This window comes from Rhinopithecus bieti, unplaced genomic scaffold, assembly GCF_001698545.2.
Source record: "Rhinopithecus bieti isolate Rb0 unplaced genomic scaffold, ASM169854v2 scaffold_11744, whole genome shotgun sequence".
Classification (NCBI taxonomy): domain Eukaryota; kingdom Metazoa; phylum Chordata; class Mammalia; order Primates; family Cercopithecidae; genus Rhinopithecus; species Rhinopithecus bieti.
This window is the reverse complement of record NW_016807094.1, coordinates 2,607,616-2,620,808: the sequence shown is the minus strand read 5'-3', so window position 1 is coordinate 2,620,808 and position 13,193 is coordinate 2,607,616. Positions and strand designations below refer to the sequence as shown.

At 47.6% G+C, this 13,193-nt stretch overlaps 1 protein-coding gene across 1 annotated transcript in view; it reads right to left on the bottom strand.

Moving 5' to 3' along the window:
• The window catches only part of BACE2 (beta-secretase 2), a 116,303-nt gene that overhangs the window by 64,805 nt on the left and 38,305 nt on the right, over positions 1-13,193 (bottom strand). The gene's annotated exons all lie outside the window — the stretch shown is intronic.

Below are 13,193 nucleotides of genomic sequence, written 5' to 3'. Positions count from 1 at the left end.
AAGTGAGTATTTGTGGAGAAAACTAAAGCATGTCTTATTTTCCTCATTACACGTGACTTTTTCTCCTTGGATACTGAAGAATTCTTTCCATAGCCACAAAGTTCTATAGTTTTATTGTTTACATTAGAACCACGTTCTATAGTTTTACTGACACATCTTAACGTTGGTTGGTCTGATTCAAGTTTCCTGCAAAATGGGACTCACTTTTTACATTAATTTCCTACGGCTGCCTTAACAAACAGTCACGAACCGGTTGGCATGAGATAATATACATTTATTTTCTTGCAGTTGTGGAGGCCAGAAGTCCAAAATCCAGGTGTGGGCAGGGCTGCACTTCCCACAGAAGCTCCAGGGGAGGGCCCTTCTTGTCTCTCCCAGTTTCTGGTAGGGGCTGGCAGCCCTCAGGCTGTGTCACGGAGGCATGGCCCCAGGCTTCCTGCTCACTTGCTGCTGGCCAGGTCTCTACTTGCTCTGTCCATCTTCAAGGCATGCCGGCCTGCAGGCCTCCTCGCTGCCTGCAAAGCGGGCTCTGTGACTTCTTCTTTGCAGCCAGTTTAGGATTATCACAAGAGCAAAAGCTACTTCTATGGCTGATGTGAAAAGAGCAAGGCCCAGGACCTAAACTATCACTGGGAGGGGGCTCCAAAGTACGACGTGTCCAGCACCCAGGCTGGAAAGCACCAAGGCTCAACCAGCAGATACCTCGCCAAAGCTGCCATGAGCTGCCATAGGGAAGGTACATGGTCCTGAGTCTTCACCACTGTCTCCGTGTTGGGGATTTAAATGTTTGCTGGAGGTGAGATGAATTTTGAAGTTGCTTGGCTAAAAGGGGGTAAACAGGGAAAGGAGGGGGGTAAAGAGGTAAAGGAGAGACAGAAAAAAACACACAAAATAATTCTTTTACAAGGCAAAGCAGAGAATATTAGGCCTTGAGAAGAGGACAGTGTGGATGTTAGGCAAGAAACATCAATCGCCCTAAAAAAATAACTAATTGCACAACAGTAGGAAATACGTTTTCTTGGCCATTAAAAGTCACAGATAGGAACAGCTATAGATTGGGCCGGGCGCAATGGCTCACACCTGTAATCCCAGCACTTTGGGAGGTCAAGGCGGGCGGATCACAAGATCAGAGTTTGAGACCAGCCTGACCAACATGGTGAAACCCCGTCTCTACTAAAAATACAAAAATTAGCCTGGCGTGGTAGCATGCGGCTGTAATCCCAGCTACTCAGGAGGCTGAGGCAGGAGAATTGCTTGAACCCGAGAGGCGGAGCTTGCAGTGAGCCGAGAGCATGCCACTGCACTGCAGCCTGGGCAACAGAGCGAGACTCCATCTCAAAGAAAAAAAAAAAAAGAACAGCTACAGATTTCTGAACAAGATCAGCCTTCCTCCCTGTGCCCACTGTCCATCGTGGAAGCTGTTTCATAACCGTTTCTGGGTCTCACTGGTAACTCTGCACTCAGGAGCCCAGGAGACCCAACACCCAGCCGGCCAGGCTGGCAATGCACATCCATGCTGACTGCGACTGCATAACTAGACAGAGCCAAGACAGGAACAAGACTTGCCCTCCATGCAGCAGCCCTAGTGACAGGGGGACTCTCTCCAGAGACATTTCACCCTGCTTCCCTCCATCTGAAGTTCCACTGCAACCTCTGCATCGTCTCATGACCGGAGCTTTCTCATATGCCCAGACCCGGTCCTGCCTCTCAGGGATGTCACTCCCCTCTGCAGAGGCAGGGAACACAAATACAGAGAAAGTCAGACCAATGTGCAGACTGCATTATTTCACATGGGTGATTTCTTCTCATTGCCCAGGCATTCAGCACAACCATATCTTTCGTGGCAGTTCCAGCAAAAGCTGGTTTTCAAGAAGGTTCAACTCAGAGTCATGGCTCGGCAAAGCTGGTCACCACCATGGTAGTTCCTAGAGTATATGATCTGATAGAAATGACCCCAAATAAACAAGGCAGCCACAAAGTCAGGCAAGCGATGAGTCTCCAGGGGACAGTAAACGCTCCGGACTGTGTATCACATTGTGTGTCTGAGCGGCCCACAGAAGCCGACACCATTTTCTGCGTGGCGACACTGGAAATGGACCTTTCTCGTGTTGAATTCTAGCCAAGACCATTACCCACTTTTGCAAGTAGCCTCAACCACAGAGATTAAAAAAACAGTAATGCCACCTGCTCTATAAATTTCACACGAGGCACTCTGAAACAATGGAAAATTCAAACACTCAGGCTGTGGGTTCCTTCCAGGTTCCTCACCTCACGCCACATGCTAGCAATTTAATCTGCCCCTTCCTTTATTCTAGGAATTTCCAAAATTATTTCCTGCCTCTTCGAGTTCAACCTCACGTGCATGTATGCATGTGTTCACACACACACAACCAGCCTAACCCTGGGCCATGTCCCTCCAGCTACGTAAAAGGTCATTGAAAATATATATTCTCAAATTCAGGGAATGTTCTGAACTTCCAGACAAAGCATAACTTAAAAAGACTCAAAAGCTCATACGATAGACAGATCCCCACTTTACCACTGAGGAAAACAGGAATGCCTTGGAGATGTGAAATGGCCCAGGGAGATCCTGACGTCCCCACCCCTGTTCCCTGCTTCCTTCCTGATACTAGGGAGCCTCCCATAGAACTCACATTCCATTTTTCCAGAACACAATCACAACTAAGAAAAACCTGTTTTCCAGCAGAAGCTGGAGTCTTCTACCCTGATAATCATTGGCTTTTAACTACTCCACCCCTGCTGCCAACATCAGCGGCCTCGAGGGCCTTTGCAGGGCAGAGGCAGGTCTTGCTGTGCTGAGCCTGGGGTGGAGGGTGAGAGCAGCAAAGATGATGGTGCCCATGTCCTGGCTCCTGCGGAATACAGAGTCCAGTAGGGAGAACAGCCTGTCCACCAGGACCTGCCCTTAAAAACCGCCTGTGTTCCAAGCTGCCAGAGACCTAAGGAGGTAGAACTGCAGGAACTGAGTGGCTAATTTCTTCTCGCCTTCTTAAAAATGGCAAAACCCAAAACACACTCCCTCCAGCTACTGTTCCTTCTCCCTTCACAGTCAAGCATCCAGCAGTGGGCCACTTCCCATCTCAGTTCCTCTCTCCCTTTCTCTCCTCCACCTGCAGAGATGGAGCTTCTGCCTCAGCTCTCCATGGCCGGCCAAGCTCACCAATGACCTCCATGCTCCAGGCCCACGGTCACCTCCAAGCTCTCCCCTGACCTGTCCAGCCTGCAGGCAGTGCTGGCCGCAAGTGACCCGTCCCTCAGTGAAGCTGTGGAAATGCGCTCTCCTGGTTTGCCCCCTCAGTCCTTCCTTCTGGTCTCTGCCCTCCCCCCATACCTCTTCCTCTAACTTTACATGGTGTTCCCAAGGCTTCTGTGCCCCTGTCCTGGGCACATCACTGTCACACAGGAGTCTATCTTCTCCAGATAATACCCCCAGCACAGTGTGCCCTCCATAAGAGCTGACAGTAGGCTTTTAACTACTCTAACCCTGCCACCAACATCAGCAGCCTCGAGGGCCTTTGCAGGGCAGATGCGGGTCCTTGATGTGCTGAGCCTGGGGCAGGGGGTGAGAGCAGCAAAGATGATGGTGCCTGTGTCCTGGCCCCTGCGGAGTGCAGAGTTCAGTAGGGAGAATGGCCTGTCCACCAGGACCTGCCCTTAAATGGCTCATCTCTTTGTCACCAGTACCTCAGACAGTGCCTGGGAGCATAGTAGGTGCTCACTAAACAGTTGTTGAATGAATAAATGAAAGTCAAGGTTAGAGAGACATTCATGCAGTGAAGAGCAAGTGGGAGAAACACACATTCCAGGCAAAAGGAAGGTGGCTTGTTCATTTCTAAAACAAATCTCTTGAGCACCTACCAATTATACAGAAAATCTGAGAGTAAAAGAGTTTAGATCATCTATTCCAGAAGATGTGTGAAAATTCTATGCCCCCACAATGGAAACTGTTCGTCTTTGGCATAGACTTCCTTGACAATATGCCCCAGTTCCAGCAACCCCACCCAAAACTGCATAATCAGATATTACAAAATAATGATAAAACAGGGATGACCATTACGCACACGTCACAGGGGGTGGGAACTAGACATGTCCTGAATGTGAACATCTTCCTGCTACGTCACAAGCCCTTTGAGAACAATTCTACCCTCCCGCCAAACAAATTCTGTCCACACTTCACTGAGCAGAACGACTGAATGCACACAGGGCTTGGGGTCCAATCTCCCTCCACCACTCATGTGCTGGTGCCTGCATGGGTTTCTCTCCCCAGGCCTCTCTGGACCCTCCTCTAGGAAAGGGGACGATGACCATTCTCGTGGGGTGCTTGTGAGAAGTAAATGCTGTGACACATGCTTCTCACAGTGCTGGCTCACGGCGAGTGAGCAAATAAACACTAGCGCCAGTTCCACGTGCAGTTTTAGCCAGCAAGGTGGGAAAACTGAGTAAACTGAGTTCAGCTCCTGGTGACCAGGGACACATAGTCCACAGCATCCTGTGGCACTAAAACCTCTGGACAAGGAAAACGGCTGATTCTGGAGCAATTTGATTCTAAAGCATTCTTCAGGAAGAATCCTTTAGAACTGTTCTTGGAAACAGTCAAAACTTTCTCCCCATGCTGGGCCCTGTTCAGAAAAACCTTATTTTTTTTTTTTTTTTTTTTTTTTTTTTTTTTTTTTTTTTTTTGAGACGGAGTCTCACTCTGTCTCCAGGCTGGAGTGCAGTAGCGCGATCTCAGCTCACTGCAACCTCCACCTCCCGGGTTCATGCCATTCTCCTGCCTCAGCCTCCCGAGTAGTTGGGACTACAGGCGCCCACCACCATGCCTGGCTAGTTTTTTTGTATTTTAGTAGAGACGGGGTTTCACCATGTTGGTCAGGCTGCTCTCTAACTCCTGACCTCATGATCTGCCCACCTCAGCCTCCCAAAGTGCTGCGATTACAGGTGTGAACCATTGCGCCCGGCCAGCTTACTCATTTTTTAAAATGGCATGATTTGTGAGGTTTTATATTCCTTATTTTGTTTTGATGCAAGTAGAAGCCACCTGTCACCCTTTCTGCCCGTTGGCTGAGAGTAAATGATAAACTGTACACAGGCGGTTACCTGTGAGATCCAGGCTAAGTCCTGCATTCCCCAGAAGACCTCCCAGCTGCAGCTCTGATTTACTCCTCTCAGACAGCTCATGCCCTGATTTTTGGTGTCCAGGGTTGTCTCGTGACTTTTATTGTTCTCTAATTTCTTCCCGGTTGCCTATCTTTCCTCTCAATGAGCTTGTAAATTCCTTAAGAACAAAGCTCTTCTTCTTAGTCTCTTTTTGATGGTCCCCATTAGTGCCTACAACTAATAGGAGTTCACTAATCACTTGTTCCTCAAGATGAGGATGCACGTCCATGAGCCCTACCTGGGAGCAGAGAGAAAGCCAATTAGGTTAACAAACCTGCCAAGAAGTTGGAAGTAGCTGGAGAAAGTTCAACAGGCCAAACTCCTAAATCATGTGTGCAAAGAATTAATTTAGATTTTCTAGACATGGCTAGGGCAGGCTAAACTTAGTCAACTTCCCAGCTGCTATATAAATAACCACAAACTTGTCTCTTAAATGTCCAAGTATAAGCAAAGCTAGAAGCAAGAAGACAGCAGAGATTGCTGGTGGCCTACCCGTATTCCTTGGGCACTAACTTCAGCTTTTGTAACCTCAGGAGTGAGATTATCTAGTGTCCAAGTTAGGTCTGATGTGCCAGAGAGTGAATGCCCCTGGGAGCAGTCCTCGACCAAAAATAAACAGCTGGTGGGTCCAAACCCTTGCTCCCCTACTCCCCAGGCAAACAATTTGGAGTAGTCTCTGTGCCATCCCCCAGAAGCCCTTGGTGGGGTTGAGCCCCAGATGTGCACTGCAATAGCCCACTCTGAGTGCACCCTGTACTGACCTCCTTCTCCCTTCCTACCTCACTTCCCTGCCCCCTACCAGTGTCTCAGGGTAGGGAGAGTGAGAGAAGTTTACTCACACAGTCCTCACCTTATGCTCTGCTGTGGTCTGAATGTCTGTGCCCTGACCCCTAACTTTGTATGATGAACCTTTATTCCCAATGTACTGATATTAGGAGGCAAGTCCTTTGGGAGGCAATTATATCATGAGGGTGGGGCCCTAAGAGAGAGGATTAGTGCCCTTACAGAAGTACCTGAGAGTGCACTCTCATCCCTTTTGCCATGTAAGGAGACCGAGAGAAGGCACTGTTTCTATGAAGCACGAAGCCCTCACTAGACCTGAATCTGCCAGTGTCTGGGTCTTGGACTTCCAGCTTCCAAAACTGTAAGAAATAAATGTCTGCCATCAATAAGCCACCAAGTCTAAGTTATTTTGTTATAGCAGCCCAACTGGACTAAGATAAGCTTTCTAAAGGCCAAATATCCTTTAACTCAGAGACTATGAAATAAACAAGAAAACAGTGGTCGAGAAAGCCAAGAGCCTCCTGGGCTAGAAGCCATGGTCTAGTCACCAATCTGCCACCTGGATGAAACCTAAACAGACTGTAGACATCTCCCACTGTCCCTTCTTAATCTCCGGTTGATGCATCGGGCAATAACCCTACAGAAAGCCATTTGCTAATTGCTGCAATAAGGTAAAATGTTGCATTAAAGGGAAAAACTGGCTGATTCATCTAGTTAGTGATTAGCAGCCTGAGATTTCTCAGATATTACTCTCTCTTTTTCAGCAGGTTAATAGATAGGAAAATTAGCAGATAATTTAAATAATGGCTCATTTAACACAACGATTCCTAATTATATTAGCAGCCCATCTGCTGAAGTCTGCCGGCAAGCCGAACCCACAGCAGCAGTGGCCTCTGCAGCCCAGCCACGCGGGGCTGTTTGCCCACAGTTATTACATATGATTGTAGGCACTGATTCTGTTAATCAGGCTCTTTCAGTGCTTCAGTTCTAGAAATGAATCTCATTTACTTAAACACATCTTGTTGAAGGAAGCAAAAATAATTGCCATGCGCCATTTCTCCACAATCTAAAATTAAGGTTGTTTTTATGAAGGAGGGAGGGGGAAATCATTTTCAAAGAGCACCACTTAACACAAACAGATGTTACAGAACTTAGCTAAGAGGAGCTTGATTATACAATTTATTCCGGCTGTGTGTGCACGTGTGTGAGTGTGAGCCATTTCACTATTGCTGCACAGGCTCCTACTAGAAAGACACATGTTGAGAGACACGTGGATACTCGGGCTCCTCTTGGGAAAACCACAACTGCCAAGTGGATGGTGGCAGGCGGGGAGGAGGGGAGTGGCGGGGGATGGGCTTGGCTGCCTGATTCTGGAACGTGGTGGTTTTCCACCAAATGCTTAGCACTTAGCAGTGTTCACTTAAAAAAAAAAAAACTCAAGACAATATTTATACATTTGGGAAGGTAAAAAGAATACCTTCTTATAAAGGTGCAAGGCAGACATCCTCCAGTCTGGGAAGCGTGCCTTTGTGCAAGACCAGAGATAGGCACTTTGAAGGAGGAGGGGTTGGGGAAGGAGCTCTATGCTGAATAGGTTGGCTAAACATACATATGCAGCAGGTTACAGGAGGAACTATGAATATTCATGAAGGTGGTCCTGATGCATGCATATTGAACATCCATGTTACATGCCTCCTGTGTTCACTCTGGGGTGGAGTCTTAACATTTAAACGTATCACAATTAGGCCCTAAGTGTCAAAAATGTCTTTTTGGGACTAGAAGGCACTGAAGTGAGCAGCCTCTGCAAACCAGCAAGAGCCAGTCCACAGTCAGGGGTCTCTTATCTGGAGGAGGTTCCTGAAGTCAGTCTCCTGCCCAATCAGAGCTGTGGCCGTGGCTGGGGAACGGGGTCAGTCAGCCTCTGTGGGTGGATGAGCTGCAGTCATTTGAATCTTGCTTATCTTGGGGCCGGTGTGTGTTTAGCTGCTGGAGAAAAAGACGACGCTGTGGCGTCAGAACAGAATCCGTTCTCCAAGTGTAGAGTATGCGGCTCAACCCTTGCCTGGCGTGGCCTGAGGTGCTGCTTATAAATTGGTATCTTGTTGCCACAAACAGTCTGTTCTATTCTCTATTTTAACATTAGTACTGGTCAGTCATTGTGCCTAAACCATAAAAGGGAGAAAGTGTAACAAGGTGTATCTGATCTCCTGTCCCATCATGGCTGAGAACTAAGTTTGTAAGGGTGTTTTGCAGGGGGTCTCCTTGGCAAAAAAAAGGTCTGTTCAGTTGGTGGGGGGCTTAGGAGTTTACTTTTAGTTGACGGCAGGTTGGTACCAACTGTGGAGGTTGAAGTTGAGGCAGCAGTATTTAGGGTGTAGGAGGCCTGTTTTAAGAACCTAAGAGAAGGCCGGGCGCGGTGGCTCACGCCTGTAATCCCAACACTTTAGGAGGCCGAGGTGGGCGGATCACGAGGTCAGGAGATCGAGACCATCCTGGCTAACACGGTGAAACCCCGTCTCCACTAAAAATACAAAACATTAGCCGGGCGTGGTGGCGGGCGCCTGTAGTCCCAGATACTCCAGAGGCTGAGGCAGGAGAGTGGTGTGAACCTGGGAGGCGGAGTCTGCAGTGAGCCGGTATGGCACCACTGCACTCCAGCCTGGGCGACAGAGCGAGACTCCGTCTAAAAAAAATCAACAACAAAAAAGAACCTAAGAGATCACTCAAATCCAGGTCCCCAATTCCTAATTCTTCTGGACCTGGGAGCTGTCACTACCTCTGCAGCTGAAACCTCATTCCTGGGATGATGAAGTGGTTAGCAGGGAGGGGGACCTCCCTGAGTTTTGAAACTTTCCAAATAGCACACATCCCTTATGAAGAGTGGAAAGGACATATTTCTGCAGAGGGGAGAGGTTTCATCCCAAACCCACAGTCAACGCCCTTAAAGATATTGGGAACTACGTCCTTTCATAACATTCACAGGATGCGAGTTTCACATTCATTTCCTAGCCATGGTCCCAGGATACACCTGCATCTTCTCCACACAGGGAAGAATAGTGACTTGCGGGTGTGCTGGACTGATTCTAACCCCAGCTCAACCTCTTGTTGGCGGCAGAATCTGAGGTTTGCCACCCTCTCTGAGCCTCAGTCCCCTTGTCTGTACACTGGGCTAATAAAGAATGTTGCTCTGAGCCTCGCACCTTGTCCTGCCTCTAGAAAAGTGCCTGGCACAGTGGTGTTTGAACTTAAAGAGGGGTAGTGCGGCTTTCTCTCGTTACAGGGCTGTTTCTCAAATACATCACTCTGTAGAACAAGGCATGCATCAAATTATCCGCCAGACTGGCATTCCTTATCTCTGCATTGCTGCTAGTCTGGACACAGACCAGCAGTGGCCTGCACAATCTCCGGGGCTCAGCGGTGTGTTCAGCAGTCCTCCCATGGTGCACATGGGCTGCGACCCAGGGTGGACACAACCACACGATAGAATGTTTGGGAACGGCCTGGGTATCAGCACCACCTGTACGTGGCTGCAAGAGGCAACGTTCCAGCTGAGAATGCTCCAATCCGAGGGCCTCCTAGGCTGTCGTGAGGATGCCTGCTTTTTAATCCCACCCTGGCAGGTGGTCGCTTTGCCCCTGGCTGCCCAGCTCTCCTGATCCAGGTGCTGCCTCCACTGAGCTCCTGCCTTCCCCACCCCTAGGAGTTGTTTTTCTCCCTCTGGTTGCCACCTTGGTGTACAACTCACATCTTTCAGTGATGGGTGACCCAGGCAGAGATGGAGAGCAGAGGGCAGAGTGGAGTGGCAGGAATTAAAACAAAACACCCCCATCCTTAGCAGCTCCTGAGCCCCCAAACCCTCACCCTGTACTCCTGCCATCCTGCCCCCACCTCCCACTGCATCAGAATCAGAAACCTTCTGGACATGGGAGAGGCACTGAAACCCGCAAAGGTAGTGGCAGCCACTCCCATGTCCAGAAGGCAGCTCCTCCCTCAGGTAAACTCCTTATCATCTCCGAACAAATGGGGACCACATAGACCTCCCCCTGGGAACAGCCTGGGCACCTCTGAAGTCCTCTCCCCTTTCTTCCCAGCCTGGCTCGGGCGAGTAGAAGGGAGAAATGAGGATGGACTTTCCTGCTAATAGGATTTCGCGCCCTCTCCTACCCCCAGAAGGCGCAGGCACCTGCAGTCACAGGGGCTTTAAATACTGTTTTCACCCCTGCAGAAGACACCGTGAGGTCCCGCGTGCACTGCCCACATCCCCTTCTGGTGGAGGCCAAGGTGTGGGGAGAGCAGTCACTTGGAAGAGAAAGAGAAGTTAATCCTGTAGGCCACCACCCTTAGAGGTGTGTCTGCGGGTTCTCACTCTTGGTCACATTCTTATACGTGGGTGGTGACTTGGTTTGTTCCACTTAACATCCTAAAGCTCTGTTCCTCCTTAGGTGGCTGTGGATGGGAAATGACTTTTGCCTGCATTCCTCTCCCTTCCTAAGGCCCTAGTGGTATGAGCTTGGTCCATGGCTGCCTGGCCAGTGATAGGTAGAACCAAGGCCAGAATCAGGCAATGTCACCATTGTAATCGGGGCCACAGAGCAGCATGCCTGAAGACAGGGTGTCCCAGCTGAGAGCACTGGCTGCTTGCCAAGAGACTGCATATGACTCCGTTGCCTTCAGGGATCACCACTGTCCAGGGTCTGATTCTCGCTCTGCCTCTTGGATGCCAAAACCAAACGGACTGAAAGGGGAGCAGCCGTAAGCAGCCTCACTCCAACCAAGCTTCCGCAGATGTGGGCTGGAGGCCAGAGAGCCTATGTTCCTTTGCAACAGGGGATATTCAGCGACAGGTGAGCTGGATGTTTTCTTCTGCTCCAACGGCCCTTCTGAATACAGCGTGCACCAGGAGGGAGATCAGTGGGGTGGGGTTGAGGAGGCAGAGGGAGAGAACAAGGGTGCTTTCTCTATAGAGGATGCCACTGTCCCACTCTCTCCCTGGGACTGGAGTTTCCCTGGAAGCCTCTGAGGTTACACAATCTGTCTTCCAGCAGGATGCAATCCCACTGACTAAGGAATGAAGACATATTTAAACAGTCATGTGTGAGGGCATTCACGGATGCCAGTAAAAACAATGATCCTCTCCCCATGCAAGAGAAAATTCACACTCAACCACTTTTAAGAAAACAAACTATGAAAAAGGACAAAAGAGCTTTGACCTTCATACTTTGATGATAGCTGGGGAGGGGGATAAGTAGAATAACATTTCTATTAACAGGGTTAGTTAGCTTTTCCGTTCCCAAGTGACAACTAAAGCCACCCCAAAGAACCCCAAGAACCCATACGCATTTCCAAAAATTTTAGGACATGTCATTTTACCTAAAAATTAGCTCTTTCTGCACATTTTCTAACAGAGTGTAAACAAATTCTTATCCAAGGTGTAATGTCTTAGTTCTCAAGATGTTTCTGGAGTTTCACTAAATGTTCTCTTTTGCTCAAGAGTTGATGACAGCAATTGAAGAGCCACTTCAAACCTGAACTTACAGAAAAGGAACATCATTAACTTTACCCTGGTTGCCAGCATTCACATTTTGTCACAATTTTAAATAAATGTAAAAACAGAAAGAGATAAGGCATATACACCTGCTGCAGCATCAGGCAAGACTTTCAAGTTACGGCAATTATAAGATGGTTACTCCTTGCAATTATTCTAGATATTAACAGTTATTTTTTTCTAACACGTGGTAAATACACATAACTTAAAATTGACCATCTCAGCCCTTTTTAGAGGTGAAGTTCAATGGCATTAAGTACATTCACATTCTTGTGTAACCATCATCATCACTCACGTGAGGAACTCACTTCATTTTACAAAACTGAAACCATTACCTTAAACGACTCCTCACTCCCCATTCCTGCAGACACCACCCTTAATGTTTCTGTCTCCACGAATCAGCCGTCTCCAGGGACCTCACATAAATGGAATCACCCAGTGCTTGTCCTTTTGTAACAGTCTTGTATCGCATAGCATAAGGTCTTCAAGGTTCATCCATGTTATAGCATGTGCCAGAACTGTCCTCCTTTTTAAGGCTGAATAATATTCCATTACATGTTGTTAGGAACTGAGTGTTTGTGTCCCCTGCCTTTTATTGCAATCCTAATCCCCAAAGTGGTGCTATTAGGAAGTGGGGCCTTTGGGAGGTGATTAGGTCATGAGGATGGAACCTCATGGATGGGATTAGTGCCCTTATAAAAAGGATGGAGGAGCTCTCTCACCCTCTTTCTGCCATCTGAAGATGCAATGAAAAGCAGGCAGTCTGCGGCCCAGAAGGCAGCCCTCATTGGACCCTGACCATGCTAGCACATGGACCTTGGGTTTCCAGTCTCCAGAACTAAGAGAAATACATGTACATTATTTATAAGCCACTCAGTCTAGGGTACTTTGTTAGGGCAGCCCAAACTAAAACATATGTATAGACCAGAATTCTGTTTATCCGTTCATCTGTCCACAGACACCTGTGTTGTTTCCACCTTTTGCTATTGTGAATGATGCCGCTATGAACACAAGTGTGCAAATATCTCTTCAAGACCCTGCTTTCAGTTCTTTGGAGGAGATTCATTTTTTCAATAAATATTTATTTAATATTCGAATAAATATTAAGTGAGCAGCTACTATGTGCCTGGGTCATAGAGATGAAGAATATATAGCGTTCCCCATTGAATTCATGACCCGATATTAAGACGGAAGACCAGCCTTCTCCTTCATAACAGTTTTCAATTCCTGTGGAATTGGCTTTTGGACTGCTGACGGATGAAGTACAAGCAACTACAGACAATTCATGTGAGATTTTCCACTCAAAATTTCATTTCCCCTCGGCCACTCAACACGCTTAAAAAATTAGCCCTTCTATTTATTATAATATTTTTCAAGGCAACAGAATAATTACACTATATAAGACACAACAGAAGTAGGAAGGTAAATTTTCTAATGGGGAAATGAATTGCCAATCACACAATCTGTTATTTTCAATCACACACAAAGATAACGGAATAATAACCATATTGTATTTAAAACTGACCTGCTGATTGGCCTTGCAATTCTACCACGTTGTAGAAAAATGAATCTTCATATCTAGAATAATTGCAAGGAGTAACCATCTTATAATTGGGGCAACTCAAATTTATCTCATCTATGAAAATACCTTATAAAATATTGATTAAAGGGCTTTGAAAGCAGAAAA